Source organism: Coturnix japonica, chromosome 7 (assembly GCF_054131305.1).
Source record: "Coturnix japonica strain WE chromosome 7, WE-NBRP24, whole genome shotgun sequence".
Lineage (NCBI taxonomy): Eukaryota > Metazoa > Chordata > Aves > Galliformes > Phasianidae > Coturnix > Coturnix japonica.
Genome location: NC_140669.1, coordinates 2,614,482 through 2,635,513, shown reverse-complemented (window position 1 = coordinate 2,635,513; position 21,032 = coordinate 2,614,482). Strand labels below are relative to the sequence as shown.

The following is a 21,032-nucleotide window of genomic DNA, read 5'->3' as shown; positions in this document are numbered from 1 at the left end:
GCATATAGCTGCTTCCTTGTACCACATGCAGAGCATCACTTGTGAAGCAATGCTCCTCAGCTTTGGAGGCAGCCTTGTGCTGCTGGCGAAGCTCTCGCAACTCAACTCTTTGTGTGTTCACATGGCACACTGCACCCAAGCAGGGGTCTGGCTGGGCTTCTTTTGTGACTCAGTAGGTACATCACTGCACAGACCTGAAATAAACAGTTCATAAGTCCTCCTAAGTAGCATCATATGGCACTTCAAATACCACGAGCCCCACTGGAGGGGAGTTTCATGCTCAGGGCCACCACTGATCATAGAATCAGAGGATATCCCAGTTGAAAGGGACCTGCAAGGGCCATCGAGCCCAGCTCCTGATGATGAGAGGCTGCCATAGAATCACATAATCCTTAAAGTTGCTGAAGACCTCTAGGATCCCCAGCCCACCCCCACCATGCCCACTGCCCACATCCCCCAGTGTCACATCCCCACGGCTCTGGGACACCCCCAGGTATGATGATCTTTGCAGTGTGCTATGGGAACACCGAGGGTCCTTCATGAGGGTAGCACACCGTGTCTCTGCAGAGGTGGTGTCTCCCAGTTTGATATGGCTGCAGGGTGCAAAGAAGCACAGGAAAAGCAGGGTGCTGGGCACCACAGTGAGCAGCAGGCAGGCGGCTGCAACCTGCTATAAATAGTGCAGGGCTGAGTGGTGCTGCATGCAGCCGTGTGAACAACCTACAGAGTGAGCTGGAGGAGCAAAGGAAGAGCCGTGCTATATTTATATCGTGTGTAATAAAACCAAACACACGAAAACAATGACGGAAGGTCTGGAAAATGCTCATAAAGGCAAAACTCAGGCTGTTCTCTGCAGCCAGAGGATGGAGATGGCTTCCTCCTGATGCTATCCCAAAGCAGCAGCTCTTTGCGGCTCTTCCCTGGGGAACAGGGGCTGGGAGCAAGAAGGGTGCATCTCATCCTGCCCAGGGGCTCAAGGGCAGGGAGTGCTGGCATCCAGGCTGTAAATCAAAAGAGGGAAGATTTAGATTAGGTTTTAGAAGGAAATACTTTACCCAAAGGTAGTGAGGGCCTGGCTGTGCTGTCCAGAGCTGTGGGTGCCCCATCATTGGAGGCACCTGAAGCCATGGATGGGGCCCTGGGCAGCCTGAGCTGGGGGCAGCCAGCACATGGCAGGAGGTGAGTTCCCTTCCAATTCAACCATTCCATGGCTCTATGAGATGTAAACTCCCTTCCAACCCAACCATTCCATGGCTCTATATCCTTTACAATCCCTTCCAACCAACCATTCTGTGGCTCTATGTGACCATGAAACAAAAGGGTGCACCCACATCAGGATGGTCTTTGGCGGGGGCTGGGCACCAGCAACACCATCCAACTTTTGCTCTGGGACCAAAAAATAACCACCCACTCAGAGGCCATCACCATTTCTTTTTAAATTTCTCTTCATTTTTAATTCTGGGTTATGCAAACAGCACGGACAAAATGGATGGTTGCTTCGTGCTGCTCTGCTCTCGGTATAAATAGTTGCTTAATGACTTTCTGAAAGCAGGGGAACATCTGGCTCATCTCCACGCTGCCTCTAAGCCAGTGAGAGTACGGATGGTGCGAGCCTGGTGCTGGAGGGAACTTCTCCCCCTCGTTGTGGGATGCCTCTGCCTGCACCGCAGCCCCCGTGTCCTGTATGAGGCCAGCCCAACCCTGTGATTTATCCTCCTCGCCGCCTGCTCTGACACTGCTAATCTCTGAGAAATGTTTGAGCAACCCAAACGTCTGGGGCTCATGTGCTGCTGTCTCAAAACCTTTTCGGTTCCCAGCTGCTGCCACTGGTCTCTGGGCCAATTGGAGGGAAGTTAAAGGGAAAAAATTCCCAGCCCATGTCTGCGTGTAAGTCATTCACTGTTTGTTTAGCTTACGGTGGAGCCAGCAGAGCAGGGGTCAGCCTGGAGTTTGCTGTTGGCTCTGCCTCCTGCTGCACCCACGTGGCCATGGCATTGCCAGGTGGAGGTGTGGGATGGGGAGCTGGGATGCTGGAGAGACAGCACCCTTGTGAGCCAGGGGGAAAAGCCCGCTTTGATGCGGCTTAACAACAGGTTTTCATTCCTTTGAGTTGTGTTCCATCCTCCTGCAAGATTTCTCACCAATTCCTTATTGGTTTTCCACCACAGGTACCCTGATGCCTATTTCATCCCAGACAGGTTGTTGCCACCACCGAACCCCTCACCCCCTCCAACAGCTGCAGGGGTGCAGAAGGGGCCCCAAGCAGCCTCAAGCCCTTCTCCCCCTCCCCAAACTCCCACCATGGGCTTGCAGTGACACTGACCTACACATGGCTCCTTGCACTGCTTGGTCAAAACGAAAACAGAATTCTGGGGTAACACAATTTTGGGCATAATTAAGAGATTTCAGAAGGAGAAACCCACATTTTCCCACCACAGAACAGTTTCCAGCTGTGCACCTCAACTTTTACAACACTTGTTGCACCTTTTGACTTCTTCCTGAGTTTGGCAGGACCAAGAATCAACATTCAGCAATGTGTACAGGAGGCATTTTGGCCAGGACAATTTTTCTTTGCTGCCTCAGATGGAAACAAACACCATATCAAGCAGAAGAGCATTCGCTCGGGGTATTCTGAGGGCGCTTGTTGGTTCTGGGCTGTCTCCCAGCTCACTGTCCCTGCAGCCTGGTTGCATGTCCCATGGGCCAGCAGCCATTGCTGACCATGTCACCATGGAGCTCCATCACCCAGACCTGGCTGGCCATGTCCCCCATGGTGCTCCATCCCCTGGACCCAGTGTCCCCTCTCACCTGATGTTCTCAGCATCACCCTTGGTCAGGGGCTTCTTCTCAATCATCTTTTCCCACGTGGCTTTCCAAGAGACGTCTTGAAAAAACATTAGAAAGCCTTTGCAAGGTCCTGAGAAGCTTTCTGTGTTATTCGTTTCCATGCCTTGGAGCTACCTAGCTCAGGGAGGCTTCTCTTACAACAGCTGGCAAAACAAAGCTGAGGGAGCTGATTCCAATAACCCCAGTGAAGCAGAACTTGCTCTGAAACAATTATCAGCATCACTTGCTGCGTTCTCTGCACAAAGTCTTAAAGCATGAAGACTTCATTATTCCTCCTCCCTCCCTTGGATAATGAGGTCTTTGCACTCCAAGGAATCCCAGGAGCAGGGAGGAGTGCTGGGGTTTGGAAGGCAGGGGCAGGGTGCCCTGACCCATAGAGCTGCCTGGCTGCTGCGTGAGGTCTCTGGGTAATAAGAGCACAGGAAATGGCTGCTTTTGGCATCCTCTTGAAAAATGTAAACTTCTTGTCTGCTGCTGGCTGTTGGGCAGTAGGGAAAGCGGCTGGTGCTGCTTAGTGGGGGGGTGGGTGCGGACTGGAGCGAAAGGCAATGCTGGTGCTGTTAAAATGGACAAGCTCTGTCCCAGTCAATGGATACAGGTGTTGTACAAGTGATGCCAGGTGAACTAGTGAAGGGCTGTCACAGAAAGACACAGCAGAAGGGAAGATATCTATTGGAGGATATTCGTGGGTGCACCTGAACAACAGGATAAGAACTTATCTCCAGAATCACAGAACCATTCGGGCTGGAATCCATCAGTGACATCTGTAATCCATAACCTGTCACACCCACAGCAGCCTCTGTTTCTATCGAGTGACGGGTGGTGACCAGATTGCAACACAGAGGGCTGCGGGTGCAATGTTTTCCTTGCAGACTTCAGAAATGCTGTTTATCAATGGTGAGCTCATGAAGATGCCTATTCTGTTCTTAATGCTTTGATCCCAAGCTTCTTTAAAGCTTTTGCTCATGGATGGCTCTTTACACTGAGAAGTGCACTGTAAGGTACTTGGGGTACCTCCCAGCTCCTTAGTCAAAGGGATGCTGGTGAGCTTTGCTGGCTATGGAAATAGATTTTGCATTCAGTTTTCATGGGAGCTTCAGTGTAATTTCAGTTATTCCAAGTATATGTTAATATAGTTCATGCTTTGCCAAGGCACCAAAGTGAAAGTATGGGCCCAGCACGGTCTCAACCCTATCAGATGCTCATTCTATTGCTGAGAGGCTGCATGCATCCAGCAGACACAAGCAAGAGGCCAGGCAGCAGCCTCCCCCATTCACTAAGTCCTGCTTTCACTGGACCTTTATCAGAAACACCTGGTGCCAGTTAGACATCAATCAGCTGTGCTGACTGGGGCAGGTTGGATGGAGATAAAGCACTAGCTTCAGGTTATTGGTTCCTGCAGTGTTTTGTACCTTTCTGTCAGGTGGAAATCCAAGACAATGTGTGCACACCATCCTTTGCAGAGAGCAGCTTTTCCTGGGGGTGGAGAAGGGGACTTCACTACCTGAGGAGGACTGTGAGCAACTTCCTATTGCCGTGCATAGGTGGAGTGCTGGTACCCAACTGCTGCCCTGAGCTGGAGAGGTTTCAACCAGCATCAGGCTGGAAACAGCTGAGAGTTCTGGTTTGGAGGGAATGGTTGCTGTGGGTCAGCTATGGGACTCTTTCCCAGCCTTAATAACTCTCTCTATCCTGAGTTCCCCCAGGCTGCTGAGCTATCCCTGCCCATTTGTCAGTGCCTGTGTTGGCTGGGCAGTTTGCATAGTGTTCTCTTGCTGAGGTTGGGTCCTCCATGTTTTGGGGAGGAATGTACAAAAAGAAAGGTGTTTCCCTTGGATTGGGTTGTGCAACTTTCCTCTAAGAGCTGGAGGGCATCTTTTACGAGGATGAAACCGCAAGAGGCCATTAAAAAAAGAATAAAATAAACCCTCAAAGTGCAAGGCAGAACATGGGTTTCTCATACCAGCTGCAGGGAAACGTTCAGCTGGAAATAATGCATACTTCTGACAGCAGCGTTCACTTGTCCCTGAGTAAATAACTCCTTAATAGCAGAAATTTATGGGAAAGATTAGCTGGGCAGCTCATTCTGAAGCATAACAGAGCCTGGGCTTGTACAGCAAGGTGAGAATGGGAGACCACTGTGGCTCTGGAGCAGTCTGGCATTGCTCTGCTTGGCACTGCGTCCATCCCCACCCACAGAAGCCTGGTGCCTGCTTATTGACCTGCAGATTCTTTTCCTAAGGTGCCTTGAATGAGCTATTTCACAACCAGCAAAGGGCAGGAATAGTGCTGGTGGGAGGCACAGAGAGCTGGGCATTCCCCCAGGGCTCTGATTCAGATGGGGAAATCATTTCAGATTTCTCCATGTCTAAATGTCCCCCAGACTCTGGTGATAGTTGGATTTAATACCTCGCCTGCGATTTTGTATTATTGCATCTATTAGAGGCCACTCATCACATGGTCATTTTCTCAAAGAACTCACATGGCAGCTTGTAGTTTTCAGCTCTGTGAAAAGAAGATATATTTTTCAATTAAAAGAAGCCAAGAAAGCCTTCTGGTTAACCTAAATCCAACTATTTTCAGCACTTCCCAAGGTCGGGTGTTGCCAGGAATAGGAGACAGCTGAAGCCTCCTGGCAGGGGGAGATGAGGCTGAATCACAGAATCAGTTTGATGGCCCATCTCCTGCCAGGGCTGCTGTGTGGAGCCCAGGCAGCTGTGTGCAGAAAGGCCATGCAACCCTATCCTGATGTCCAGCTCTGCCCATCTGAGGGCTTGGCCAACCCCCATTTAAATCAGTGACAGCTTTCCTATCTAACCCTACAGGCTGGCTGCTCAGAAAATGAGGCCAAGCCATCTGCTTTAAAAGGCTGGTGTCCATAACAGAGTGCTGCTGATCAATGGCAGGAAATAAGGTAGCACACAGGGCCTGTTCCCATTTGGATGGGCTCGGGTATGCCTTCATCTACTGCACCAAAGAGCAGCCCTTGGGTTTGGGACCCACTCTCCCAAAGGGAATGCAGAGGATAGAGAATAAAGGAGAAACAAGGAATGCAAAGGTGCACTATAGATACTCGTGGTGTTTGAGCTGGTAATTAAATACAGGGTACAGAATGCAAACCGAAGCATTGGTGTGCTGGGTTGTCTGGCTTACTGCGTTTAGGACCTGTTGCTTCCCCTCCTGCTTCAGCAGTCAGAGATGTGCACCCAGACCTCGGGCTTACAGCAGAACTCTTAATTGCTTGGGTCTCTCTATTCCTTAGTACCTGAAGCTGTGATGAGAAGCTTGTATTAATTGGCAATTAATTAAATCAGCGCTCACAGAAAGTTGGCTTTTGCCCTGCTCTTGTTCCCTTTTAACGAAAGGCAAATATTTAATGCTGTGGCCAAGGGCAATGCTTCTGTATCTGTGCTGAAAAATGTCAGAGCCCAACCAGTGATATTCAACCTTGCCAGTACTTAGAGATAACACAATCAGACACACGAGCTGATTATATTGCCTCCTTTTCTTGTTTTCCTTCTACTGCAACTTGGGAAAATGTGGGCAAACCCATCTCAAAGCTCATTTCTTAGCTTGGAGGCTCACGGCCCTGGGCACACCAGGACTGTCCCTATGCAGGGTCTTTCCAGCAGCCCCAGCTGTGCTCCAGATGAAGGACCACAAACGTGATGCTGTTGCCACGTTCCCAGTGATGCACATCTCCTCCTTTGTCCTTCAGGTGTTATTTGGATAAAGGATTTCCGATGGGTAAACCAACACCTCATAATCCCCTGCCTTTTCCTCAGAAACTGGGAGTCTGTGTGATGACAGGTGACCTTTTCCTCCTTCTTCCTGGCCATGGAGCATCTGTGATGGAATCGGTAGAGGTTTGTATTAATGGCTGCAGCTTTGGGCAGAGTCAGGGCTGTCTCTGGCTGGCTCGCATGTATGTAATGCCTTCATTATAGCTTTCACTTCCTATGCCAATAATGGGACAATATTTCAATAATAATTTAATATAATCCCCTCTAATCGAATAGTCTGTCTCTCAAAATCTCATTTAGAGCCATTTGCCTCTGATTACATCAGCAGGAGTAGAGGAAAACAAACACCTAATCCATAAATCAGGAATTCTTGGAGTTGCAGATTTAGTTCTCCTTCCATAAATGGCTGATTTGCAGTGAGAAACACCTTTGTAGTGAATCCAGAAGGATCACTTGGAGCCTTGTGGCAAGAAGTGGTACTAATGCAGGCATTTCAGAAAGCTTCTGTGCTTCAGCAGCACAAGCAGCTGAACAAAACCCACCCCAGACAGGAGCCAAAGCTTTGCTGCCTCTGTATTACTCACAGTGGGGAGGGCAGGAAGCATGTTGGAGGGCCCTATCAGCAGGGTAATGCAAAGCGCTCTACCTGATCCCTGTAATAGGCAATGCGTGCCTGTAGGCAGGAGCATGATTTCCTGGGCATATTCCTCCTAATTACACACCATCTCTTGGGTTGGAACACAGCTAAATCTGTTGATTGTATCTGATGGCAGATGAGAATGCAGGCATTAATATTAATATCTTTCCTTTTTCTTTTAAGTAAGTATTGTCAAACCGGGTGGGATTCGGCTGGGGGTTGTTCCACTGCCTTCAGTGCTGTTGTATTTGCCTGCTAAATAGGGATCTCTGCAGCAGTGACTCAGATACATCTGTAAAACAGGAGGTACTGGGGCAAGCGTGCTGGGAATGCCTGGAAATCTCCCAAACACTGCAGATTTACCCCAGAATGGCTGAGCTCATCCCCAGCATGACCCTGGTGCACCTGGCTGCAGGTGTCACTCCTGTGATGTTAGCGTGCAAGTAGCCTGTTCAGCAGTGCCCACAAGGCAGCACATAGGCTATGCACTATAAACAGGCTGTGCAATGAAAAGAAAAGCCACAGACCTGTCTGGATGCTGTTTGTAAATGCAACCCATAGACAATACTCCAGGCGGCTGTTAAGGAAGCTATAATCCTCCAGCTTGCTTAAGCACAAAGGAGAACCTGAATTTCCCCATCACGCTGTGCAGGTAGCAGCTTTGGAACTGCTGTAATGCAGAGCACCTGGCAGCACCCTGCTGCCAGCTCAGCTTTGTGATCCACAGCTAATGCAGAGAAGGGAAGCACAGCCCCAGCACTGCAGTGAGATCCCAGAGCATCCTGGCTTTCCCTCCATCTGTGACAAGTTCTGGGTGTGAACCAACACATGCAAATACAGACGCCGTCCCCGCGTGGCACACGTCTTGGTGCATGAGCTAAGTGTGCAGCTCAGCCTTGGGAAACGTCTTGCAGTTTGATGGTGATCTGAGTGATTTTCACCAGGCAAAAAGAGCAGCAGAGAGTTGGGCAAAGGGGAAGTGCTGATGGGAATGATGGGGGTGGATGGGGTGAGGGAGCAGGCTCTGATTTTTAATGAGGCTGTGCATTGCTGAATCACAGAGGTTGGTGCAGTCCTCTAAGACCACCAAGTCCAGTCCCATCCCATCGTGCCCACTGCCCCATCCCTATGGCCTTTGAACACCCCCAGGGATGGTGACCCACCCCAGCTCCCTGGGCAGTCTGTGCCAGTGTCCAACCCTTTTTTGGAGGAGAAATTCTTCTTAATATCCAACCTGGTTCAACATGAGGCCATCATCTCTCATCCTTCTGCTGTTACCTGAGACCAGAGGCTGACTGCCCCTTGCCACAACCCACTTACAGGAGCTGGAAAGTACCATAAAGTCTCCCTTGAACTTCCTTTGCTCCAGACTGAGCCACCCCAGCTCCCTCATCTGCTCCCCACAGGAGCTCAGCAGCAGGGATGTCCCTGGCAGTGCTGCAGCAGCCAGCTGGGACGCTTCCAGAACAACAGCCTCAGCACCTTTGGCTTTCTGTACATTACACAGAACTGCATTCCCGCAGTAGGAAGTATTTCTGCAGCAAGGTTAGATAATCCTCTTGTTCCAAATTAAAGTGTGCTCTGAGTGCACTGCTAATCAAGTGTGACAGCGCATGCATCAATTGAAAATCATTGTTATGGTGATTATTCCAGGCTGGACTGTACAAAGGTGATGAATAATGCTTTGGAGAACAGCAAGTAGATTTCTGCTGCAAGAGAATCATTGCATCCAGGTGTTTCTCTTCAAAGGCATTCATCTTAGTCTGAAGATACATACAGGAATCCAGTCTTTTGGTGTGTGTAAATCTGACCGCGTGGGATCAGGTGGTGTTTGGTTCTAACAGAGCTCATAGCATGGGATGGCTGCAGACCTGGGCAGGTCCCCACAGTCCCACTGTGCAGGAGCAAAGGAGAACACCCCACCATAGGGGACAACAGGAGATACTTTCCCCATAGGAAAACTTTGTTCTCCTTTCTGCCTTTGGGAATCTGCTTTGCCCACCATTGTCATGGGCTGAATCAAAGGGTTTTCAGCTCTGGGATTATTGTGGCATGAAAGCCACAGACTTAAAAACTGAAAGTTGCAATTCAGCTGCTGGTATATAAATATGCAGAAATTATAGCTCGTTCCTAATCTTAATTGAGCACCATATGATCTGCATTCACTGCAGTCAATTTGGAAACATTTTAAAAGCTATTTTGATGGCTGTTTTTACAGTTACTGATTTGTTAATGTGTGTTTTGCAAATGCAGTTTTGATTGGCTCATCCTAATTTGCCAAATGGAAGGCACTTCTAATAAAGCTAAAAGGAGCGGAGAATTTCATTTGACTTTGCATTTTAATATGTTGGCTGGTGTTTATTTTTCCACTCCAGCCTGCGTGGGGAGAGAAGGGGTTTGTGGTGAAGAACACACCCAGCTATTAAGTGCTTTGATGTATTTGAGGGAAAATATTGGTTTTCTGGTGTGGCTGCTGGTCGGTGAGCGTGGCACTGGCTGAGTGGGAGCCAGGTTACCATCAGGGGTTGCTCTTCCAAAGGGATGAGGCCAGCGGTGCTGAGGGGGAATGGCTGGGCAGTACCATACAGTGGCCACTGTGCAGCCTTCCTTTGGTACAAGTGTGGGGGTTTTGCACTGGGCCTTCTCCCGGCTTTGATGTGTTTTGTTCACCTGGTAGCATGTAGATGGGGCTTGTGAGTGCAATTGGCAGCATCTCCCATGTGCTGGTGGGGAATCGAGGCTCCCAGGGGAGTTCAGGCTCTGGGTCTCCCATCTTCCAGTTTGTGCAGCTCCATGTCTGCTCTGGGGAGTGGGATCTTGGCATTTTTTCCACACTATGGACTCAAGTTGCAATGAAGCCTTTGATTCCCAAAGTTCTGTGTGCTTCCAAGTCCCATTCCTCTCTTCTGATTTACAGCTCTGGAGAAATACAGAAGCGCAAGCGGTTACTATTTGTTTGAACACCAATACATTTTTCATCTCCTTCCTAATCTGAAAAACCAGGCAGTTATTGAGACCCAAGCATCACGCTGCCACAGCAGCAGAGGGAAACTGCTGTGCTGCAGGAGAATGAGCGATGCGAAGGTCCCCTTCTTTGTGGTGACCCCAACTCCACCCAACTGACTGTGGGAACAAAGAAGTCCTCGACAACATCAAGGCCATCTCTGCTCCCTCTCCTCTGACACGTCATTTGTTGCAGGCAATGATCAGATCAGCTGTGAGGGTGGGTGGCAGGAGCTCAGGTTTTTCTGGTCTGACTCGAAGGACCCACGGTTTATCAGAGCGCTCCATTCTTGCAGGCACCACATCAAATAGTCTCCTCCTCTGCCTAAGATCGGAGTCACCCACTGCCTTCTGAACTTTCACAACCAGCCACCAAGACAGTGTTTTGGTCTTTCAAGCTTCACTGCTTCCCAGACTTACAGGGTTCTTCCAGTTCTCATATAGTTCTTGCATTGCCTGTGGCTCACAAAACTTCTTGCCTCAGCCTAATACTTGGCCCTAAAAGGTCTTTATGGACAGTGGCTGGATTTTCTCATGCTTTGCTTTGCTCAGATTTTAGTGAGTTAAATACACTGAACTCCTGCACTCTGCTTTGCTGCTGTGGAGTTCAGTTGTACTTGGTTGTGCCTGAGCAGAGCTGTGCCCCACATCACGTGTGAGGTCTGGTGGGGAGCTCTGATCCCCTGTGGCCAGGCAGAGCTCTCCTCCTCATTCATTTCCAACCAGTGTCCTCTTATCATGCAGGTCGCAGCTTTGTTGTGGGATCCCAAGTGCATTTCACTCTATTGAATTTCGTCTCCTCTCTGCAATTCCTGTCCTTGAGGCCCTCTTGTTATTGACGTCTCCCCTTAGTTTTGTGCCATCAGCAGATTTCATCACCGTGCTCCCACTTTTATTACTTTTTATGTCCATTAGTGAAAATATTAAACAGTGCTGCTTGCAATGTGGATGAGAAGTGACTCTTCTCCTCTGCCTTTCACCTGCCTTGCTCAGGTTCCTCCATCCCTCCCAAACCTGCTCCTTGTCCCCCCTCCTTCCTGCAGTACCACACGAGATGCTCCACTGAAGCCCAGGTAGATGCAGTCTCCAATATTCCCTTTGTCACAGAAATCCATTTTCTTAGCTAAGTCAGGCACAATTAACCTTTGTTTCACCTCTGCTCCAATTTTATATCATTTTCCATTTACCTCTGCGACTGGAACGGCTCCTTCCTTCGTACCTTTATTTAAATAAAGTCAGATTACTCGGCCTTTAATTACCCAATCACCATTTTTCTTAACTGTTGGGATTACATATGCTGGGCTCCAATAAAATGCAGGAGCAGGCCCTGGGGCAGCGATCCAACCCTGCAGCTCCTCTCTCCTGATGGGGGGATCCAAATCATTGAGATAAACCACAAAGGACCATGCACTGGTGTTTCCTTTGCCCTTCACAATAATGTTTCTTGTGCTTTCTTAAAGCTTTATTGCTGTTAATAGGTCATGAATTAGAGGTAATAACTTCGGGAGCTTCATTAATTTCCTTACTGGGTAAGAATGAAAAAGGTGACCCGGATAAGCCCATAACATTCTGGATATGCTCATCAATCTTTTGAGATTGAACCTCTTTGTTCCTTTTTACAATGCTATATTTCTTCCCCGTGGCTTAGGTAAAAACGCTTCATAAACCTCTTCAACAGAGCCTTAAAATACACAGAAGTGAGTATTTTCACCTCCAGAAATCTGAGTTCAATTTTTACCTCTAGCAGTAAGTAAAAATAAGAGGTGTTCTTTGTGACTTTATGTCTTCATAGGAGGAGTGCTCCAGCCCTGTGGGCATTTCTGTGGCCCTCCTCTGGTCCTGCTCCAATAGATGCTCCATGTCTTTCCTATGCCGGACACCTCCGGCCTGGGCGCAGTACTGCAGGTGGGGCCCCAGGAGGGCAGAGCAGAGGGGACAATCACCTCCCTCATCCTTCCTGTCACCCTCATTTCCAGGACAAGCTAGCATTACTGAAAGCTGCAATGTGTGATACTTAAAGCCTGTGTGTCACCTGAGCATCCCATCCCACCTGTGCCCAGGGAAGCTCAGCCAGAAGGCAAACTGCTAAATCTAAAAGATAAGTGGAATAAAATGCCAAGTTTCACTTAGCATCAGGGAGCGGAGCAATGCCTCTCAGTGTCACTGAGCTGCATCCTCTTTCTGTTTTGTTTTGGGATGAGATATGCAACAGCAGGACTGCTTCCATCCGTGCTGATGCAGGGAGCCCGCAGCCCCAGCTGGCCATGTCTCAGGCCAATTGCTCCAGCTTCCATCCAGGGACACTCATCCCATTTGTCCAAGCTGAGCGCACTGAAACCATGCAACAGAATCTGTGTGTTCTATGACTCTGCCATAAAGCTGACGTGGTAAAGATGCCCAATGCATGAGTAATCTGGTGATGAATGCAGAACACACACTGGGCTGCAAGGAGAGGGATCAGGGCAGAATTGTAAATGTGCTTCCTTCTGTCTTCTTTCAGAAGCCAGTTGTTTAAAGAAGGAGTGCAGGGTGGACCACTTGTTTATGCATTTTGCTCACACTGGCGGGTGTTTTGCTGCCAAAATGAGCCTGCATTCAAAGCCCATTGGTAGAAGCAGCCCTACAGCAGGCAGCCCGAACCCAGCCCTGCAATATGCTGCCTCGGGGCAGAGAGCGTGTGGACACACATGCAGGGATTCCTCTGGGCTGGGTGCATGCAGAACAACAAGCACGTGGCTGGGTGCGTGCACAGCCCTCCCCTGGTTTTCTCTTCCTTGGACGCACACACACCAGGCAAGAACTCCTAAAGCTAACAGGATGCATGCTTTTACATGGCAGCATGCCAGAGGGACCAGGAAAAACCACTCACTGCTGTGTTAGTCACTGCTGACCTCAAATATAAAGATATGAGTGCTTTGCACGGAGGGCTGTGTTGTTCTTGTACCATCATCGCTCACCTTGGCATTTCCTACAATAAAGTGCAAAGCGCCGGGACTCTGACGCAGGATTGAACTCTGACAGCTAATGCATTTTTTCCCCTTTTTTCTCCCTAACGTGCTGACTTTTTTCCTCTTGCCCCCTTTCAGCAGACAGAAGTGCTCGTGGGGAGCGTGCTCCATAGGGGATGGCTGGAGTACAACAAGCATCGCCTGCCTCAGAGATGCCTCAGCCCCAGCGCAGCGATCCCAGCAGATATTTAGCTGGAGAGGTCACCTGGAGCCCAGCCATGCTCCTGCGGTTTCTTCGTGCTATTTTTGTTGTGCACAGAGCAGAGGAGAGGCAATATTTGTACAACCGGCAGCTCAAAGGTTATTGGTTTTGCTCAACATTTGTTTTTCAAATGTAATACTGCTGTCCCTGCATTACTGCCAGAGGAGTTTCGAAACCTGGCTCGGAGCCTGTGGATTTCCGTTCTGTGCTAACGGCCCGCTCCAAGGAAAAGTGCACAGGATGAGTTTCCTGGAAAAGCATGGGAAAATTTCACACTAAGCGTGCTGGGAACAGGGGATGAGCACAGGCGTGAGTCACCCGCAAGGGGACAGCATCCAGGGCATCGCTCTGAGCCGCACAGTAGTGCCACAGCTGATAGAACCTCAGGTGGAATGATCCCAAATTCCCCCTTCCCTCGGAGGTGCTGCCTGTGCCCATTGAGAAGGGATGGGGATTGCACATGGCTCCCACACGCAGCTGTCGCAGCACGAGCTGACTATAAAAGCACCATATGCTGCTCCGCGCCGCGAGAGCTGCACAGCACTGCAAGAAGCCCTTTAAATATTCTGGAATTTAATTACAAGACTGTCTATGCTTTAAATACAGGAATGCATAATGTCTAATGCAAGGGAAGCTCATCTGGAAGGTGCTGGCAGGGAAAAGCCCTGGAGGCTGCCACATGCCAGTGTCGTAGGATGCACCCAGTGTCACACATGGATAGGAGATGTGCCCTGGTGCTGGGATGCTGAGCCACCCGAGTTACCTTGGGTACATGAGCACCCGTGAGGTTGGTTGGGTTGGGTTGGGTCCTTACAGAAACACCTTTCTCCAAATATGACAGAGTGCTCTTGCACAGCTCACCCCTACTCTGTGTCACCTGCCCTGTGGTGGTAGGAAAATGGTCATTATCTCCCTCCGTGTGAAATGCCATAGGTGCTGTGTGTACAAAATCAAAGCTGTGTTTAACATAGCAGTGTGATTATTGGCCTGATGGCAGGAAGAGAAGAAGCCTTTGGGATGAGAACCACAGCACGGACCTTGCAGGATGCCCTCAAGGAAGTGTCCCTGTGCCCAGAACAGCCACCCAGCAGGTCTGCAGGACCACCAGCAGCAGAGTGAAGAGCAAACCCATTCATAATAGATTGTTTCTATCTTCCTACTTCAGTTAACACAGAGAACTCAAACAAGAAAAGGCAGAATGTATATTTCCGAGCAAGTTAAAAAGAAAGTGCGTGGTAAAGACTACAATCAGGCTGGAAGTCAGGAAAAATTTCTCCTCCAAAGAGCAGCCAGGCAGTGGCACAGCGCTCAGGGAGTGGAGGAGCCACCATCCCCGGGGCTGTCCCAGAGCTGTGGGGATGTGGCACTGAGGGACGTGGGCAGTGGGCATGGGGGGTGGGTTGGGGTAGGACTTGGTGGTCTTAGAGACCTTCCCCAGCCTTAATGACTCCATGAATCTATGATCCACAAAAAGAAATGGATTAGAAACTCAACCCCAGGAGCCCAAGCCCCCTCTTGGCTTGTAAAATCTAGCAATGAAACAACATTCCTCTCCATTAAGCATGTAGGGACAGTGCCCATATCTGCACAAGGCACTGTGGGGCACGGCTCTGCTGCTGAGGATGCTGAATGCTGGCTGCCTGCTCAGCACTGTAAAATGGAGCTGCTCAGGGCATGCTAAGACAAGCTTTGGGGATATTGCGATGATTCTGCTTCAGCAGCCCCGCTAAAGTAGTAGATCCATGCCCTGAAGAAGGGGATGGGTGGTGAGGTGCCATATAGATGCAGGGAAGGGTCTGTGTTTGTGGGGCACACGGAGCTCAGCGATGCTGGCAGCCCATTTAATGGAGTGTGGCATGTCCCGTATCATTAACCCATTGCACCTCATCAAATTAGCATTGCAAATGAAAACCATGTTGGCCTCATTTCTTAAGATGATCCCTCTGGAACTTTGCCTCCATTCAGGTCTGATCCAGAATGATGCTTTGGCTATTCCATGCTTTGGGGATGCACACAGAGAAGATGCTGGACATGGTGTGCATTGCTGCAAGGAAACTGTGAGAAACAGGGAACGGCCACAACGTCACCATGTGCTCCAAAAACAGCCCTGAAACCAAGCCTGGGGCATTTTCTCATTTCAGAAAGTACTTCTGAAAGGAGGAGGTGCCACGATCCCTCATGGAATGCAGAACTTGCTTGTATGGTTCAAAATAAACCGGCATCTGTGCTATTTGGAACTCTGCCACTCTCTTCCTTATCGGGCTCGCTTGCTGAAGGGTGACTCAGTGCAAAGCCAGCAGCGCCCCAGGACTCTGCTGATGTCATTGATTGCATCACGGGGCTGTGGGACTGGGAGGGGGATTCCTAGTGCCTGCAGGAAGGACAGAGCATGGAGAGCCCTCCGCCGTGTCCTCACACCTGCTGCACTTGGGGACGATGCTCCCTGAGATCAATAGGAGCGCTGCATTGTGCTGCTGGCATTGCACTGCTGTGGGCAGTGTTACTTTCAGAGGCTTCCCCTGCAGAATGGGAGCTGGGCACTGCACTGCTCCTGCCAGTGGGATGTGGAGGTGTGGGGGCAGAGGGGGATCGTGACCTGAGCCCCGGGATGGGATGGAGCAACCTGCGCCTTTGCAAACACTTAAGTGGGGTTTCGCAACAAATGAAGCTGGTTTCTCCACTCTGCCGAGCTTGAATGCAGTCATGGGAAAAATCCCACACTGTGTTCCTGTAATGGCCATATTTCTGGGTGTCAAGGGGCTTCCCCACCAGGTGCCATGCAGTGGTGCTTGAAACCTTTTGCACTTGATGGAATGGCCCAGTGGTGCCTGTTGCTTCCTGCTCCCAGCCATGCCACTGTGGCCAGGCACCAATCACAGCATCGTGGAATCATTAGGATTGGAAAAGAAATCAAAGATCCCCAAGTCCAAACCCACCCCACCATGCCCGCTCAGTGCCACATCCCCATGGTTACTGAACACCCCCATGGACAGTGACTCCACCTCCTCTCTGGGCAGCTGTGCCAGTGCACTGCCATTCCTCCAGAGAAGAAATTGTTCCTAATACCAACCTGATCCTCCCCTGCTGCAGCCTGAGGCCATCGCCTCTCATCTATCACTGTTGCCCGGGAGCAGAGGGCAATCCCCACCTCACTACAACCTCCTTTTAGTGTGTTGGAGTGACGTCTCCCCCCAGCATCCTTTCCACTCCCCTAACTCAACACCCACCAGGGAAATGGGGAACTGTCCCAGGCTGGGTGGCACCAGGAGGAACTCCAAACCCTTACAGCTCCTGCAGTTAATCCTTGCTCCATTACTGGGCACTGGGTAGGGGACAGAGGAGATTTTCATGCCAGGTCCCCCCCTAGACCCATAGGAACCACAAGTCGCACCAATTGATGTGGTAAATGTAGCGGGAGAAAAGCTATGCAAACATCGAGGGAACCAGGCCTGGCTCCTGCAATTATCTTTCCTTACAAGAGGTTATTATATCCTTATAATTAATTGTGGGCTCATGCCAGAAAAGGTACAACTTGCATGGGCAAGCCTTGGAGGGAGGAAGACCTGGGCTGGGAAGAGATCTGTAGGAGGAAGCATTCTTTTCCCACGTCGAGAAGCAGCAAGACAAGTAAATTCAGCACTGGAATTTTGCTCCATACCTTTTATGGCAAAAAAAAAATGAGGCTTAACTTTGATTTGCAAATACATGTTCCAGCTTAAATCCAACCTGAGCTTTCATACACTGGGAAGCACGAGGGCACCCGCTCACTGAGATGTGCTGAGCACGGGCTTGTGGGAAGGGAAAGCACAGCTCAAGGCTCCCACAGCAGCACGCTGATGTGGCTTTATCCGAGGACAGGGTTCAGTTCTTATTGCTCAGTCTTGCCTTCAGTATGAATTAACACAGCTGAGTAATTAATGTTTAATGCGTCCAACATAGGCAGCAAGACTTGGAGTGAGCTCCCTTCCACAGCTGGGCAAAGAGGAATCTTGCAGCTCCTTCCTCTGAAACTTGCTGTGTTTGCTTGTGGCTCTGCATGGTGTGCATGGGTGGGGAGCACACATGGAGGTGAGAAGCAGCAGTTCTCCCTTCCTCAGGACAACTACAGCGAGCTGGTGGAGCTGCAGCCAAAATGACTTAGCAGGGTAGTTCTCCATAGCGTTCTGCTTCCAGCATATCGATATTTCTGATGGAAAGCCGTTGTGTCAGAAAATCTCCCTCCAGCTCCAGGCTAGAGTTTCACACCAAACAGTTTTACTGTCTCCCCAGCAACTGAGACTGCTGATCCACTACAATGAATTTCCATAATTAACCTCCAGGAACCAAAAATGAAAACTATTTGTCTGCAGGGTGTTCTCAAACAACAGCTAGAAACCACTTCATTCCCAGCCAAATTCAATAGGATTTTCTCCACCAGATTTCAAAGGATCTTCGGATCAGTTTGGTTCAGATTAGGGTTCGGATCCCCATCATTGTAATATGACTTTGGATGTTGGCTTTGTGGGGCTTTTTTTTTTTTCAATTTGGATGGGGCTTTGTAAAAATAAAACTCTCTCTTTTTGTTCAAATGGAATCCTGTATTGCCATCGCTGCACTCCGATGCCTGCGGATACTTGGTGCTTTGTAAGATGCTGCGCTGATCTCGTACGACGCAGGAATGCAGAACAGCACGAGGGGTTTAGGCAAAACACACACCTTAAAGGTGTGGGATCTGAACCTTCTGAAAGCTTTTGGCTTTCCTCCTTGGGGAGGGCTGTTCCATGCACCACCCTACCACGGGAAACGTCCTTGAGATGCTTTGTGCTTTCATGGATGGTAGAGCACCCGGCCGTGCGATTTGTTCCTACTGCGAGCACTAACAGATCATACATAATGGAACAGCAAAGCGGCCGCCACTGGATTTGCATGAGATTGTGTTTATCCAGGAGTTTTCCTGCCTTGGCTGCATTTACCCAGGAGGAATAAGCCCTGTTCTGGTGGAGCGTTGATTCGAGGCCAAGGGGGCATAAGCTACAGCAGGAGGGCACTGAGCCTTGAGCCCCTGCTCTGCTGCTTGTCTTGGTCCTGGCATTGTGTTGGGGTATCTCAAAACAGTCCAAAAATGGGATTCAGACGTACATGTGAATTAGACGCATCCTTTCTGGTACAAACTGCAAAATGCTCAGGTGTCACAAAATGCAGGTGTATCTCTGAGGTCGGATGGCACTTATGGCTCCCTCCAGCTCCCTGAAAGGAGGTTATGACAAGGTGGGGGTAGGACCCTGCTCCCAAGTAACAGTGACAGGGGAAGACAGGATGGCCTCAGGTTGCACCAGGGGAGGGTCAGGTTGGTATTAGGAACAATTCCTTCTCTGGAGGATTGGTAGTGCAGAGGCACAGCTGCAACAGGGGGGTGGTGGGGACACTGACCCTGGAAGTGCTCAAGAGCCATGGAGATGTAGCACTGAGGGGCACTGCCAGTGGACATGGTGGGGTGGGTTGGGGTCAGACTTGGAGATCTGAGAGGTCTTTCCCAATCCTAATGATTCCACGGCTCTACAGGAAGGGAGCAAACGTGGGAGAAGGGCGACAGCCTCCCATGTGTTCTCTGCAAATGGAGACGAGCAGCACAGCCAGCATCGTGGCAATGCTCTGCTAACGAGTGCCAAAACACAGCCCCAAGGTGTGCCAGGTCAGCCCAGATCACACAAGACGTGGAATTCCCACTCACATCACAACAATTACAGTATGATTAGTATTGTGAAATGTCTTGTTGTCTGTCCTACTGCCCTACCTCGTGTCATTAAGGGATTCTGGATTAATGTTAGAGCACATATAACCTTGTGAAAGCATGGCATTCAGCTCCTGACACCTGGAGCAGCTGAGCTTTGTTTCTTCCCCACTCAATCCTGAGCGCACAGTGAGCTGCTGGCCAAGTGGGAGAGAGGTACAGATGCCTTGAGTTAATTTTACCTATTTACGTAATTCCTTATCAGTAGCACTTATTTTCGCAGTTGCCATTGTTCCCACGTAGCTGTTAATCCAACCTCAGGGCACAGGACCCAGATGCTCATTCTCCCCATATCACCATCAATTTTAAACCCTCCTTGGAACAGAAGAAAACAAGGCCCCAGTTTAGGCAGCCAAAATCTCGGTCCCTCCATGGTGACCTGACTCTTGCACCTTCTGGCCTTTGATTCCTGTGGGCTCAAGGGATTGCTCCCCCACGTGCTGTGGGTTCCTGCGTGATGCCAGTCAGGCTGCATGGACCACGTTGTGCACAGACAATCACCAAGTGAGATTATTTCCTTTCCTACACACCCAGCGAGGCTCGGGGCTTTCTGATTTTAAGCCCTTAGCACTACACACAGAAACAACGGGAGCTCTGTGCGAAACCTCTGAAGTGCTGCATAATGTTAAGTGTTCCGAATGAATCAAGGCTGGTGTGTTCCACCGAAATTAGCGGGTACTTGTGACCTTATTGCTTCTCATTTGTCAAACAGGCACACTCTGATCATGTCGTCTCACAAGGTACCCGTGAAAAATAATTTCTTTTCAGCTGTTAAGAACTCAAACATGACAGAGATAAGTACCGGAGAAGAGGAAAGAGATAATAAATTGGTATGTGTTGAGAAGAAGGTTTTGAATAGCGGCCCTAAATGAAGCATGGATTACACGGGGAGCTGCGAGACGTACAGATGTTTCTGAATAGCTGCTCGTTAAGGTGACAATATTGCTCTGTGGGCTGAATAAGTTCTATGGAAAACATAATTTGCGATGGTTAAATTAATGACTACCACTGCGTGCTCACACCGGAGCCCACGTTTCCGACACACAGGAAACGCGCATTTCCTAACACACAAAGCGTTTGACCTTAAGCCTTGATAATGTTCTTTTAATGTATGTTTAGTTACACACATACACACACACAGAAAGGAGGAGGGAGCGGGAGCTGGAAGGCTCATGTTTTATGTATGGCGTTCAGTGCTTGCCTCGGAAGCTTGGGTAGCTGGCATTACACGGGTAGGTATTCTGATGGCAATTTGAGATTTAAATCGTCAAGCAATCATTGCGGTGCTAAAAGCACTCTTCTTAACTGTTTTATTCGTGTCATAGGAAGTGTTGAAGCTGATGACTTGCGAGAGGAGAAAAACGTATCTTGATATTCCCATAAAATCTTATACGAGATCAGTAGTCATTACCAGCGATAATACTGGATTATATGGGTGGCATTAATATACATATAATACTTCCCTGCGTGGAATGCGGAGAAGCTGTGAAAGTCTAGAAAGGAATCAGAGCTGAAGCAAAATGGGGAATGTGAACCAAGCAGAGCGAGAAACCGCGCTGTATAAATCAAAATGGGACTGCGTGTGAAAAATACCGATGGAAACGTTAACCCAGCCGTGTTATCCCCCTCGTTATCAAGATATGTGAAGAGGCATTAAACTTAATAGTATGACATGAATAATAGTTTTACAGGGATTAACATATCTGGGACAGTTTCCCCGAGGAATGACAACAAACAAGCCGTTCCAGAGCAGGCAGGCGTATCTCATAGCTCCCTCTCTTATTGACTGTCACAAGTGCACAGAGCTGTGAGGTCCCACGCT

At 49.4% G+C, this 21,032-nt stretch overlaps 1 long non-coding RNA gene across 1 annotated transcript; it reads right to left on the bottom strand.

Annotated features, from left to right (window-relative positions):
* Positions 1-740: 740 nt before the first annotated feature.
* On the bottom strand, positions 741-3,345 carry LOC107316866 (uncharacterized). Its single transcript, XR_014948146.1, has 2 exons — positions 2,809-3,345; positions 741-1,001 (listed from the first exon to the last, which is right to left on the bottom strand). It is a non-coding gene; the product is annotated as an uncharacterized LOC107316866 (long non-coding RNA).
* Between the last annotated feature and the right edge of the window lie 17,687 nt (positions 3,346-21,032).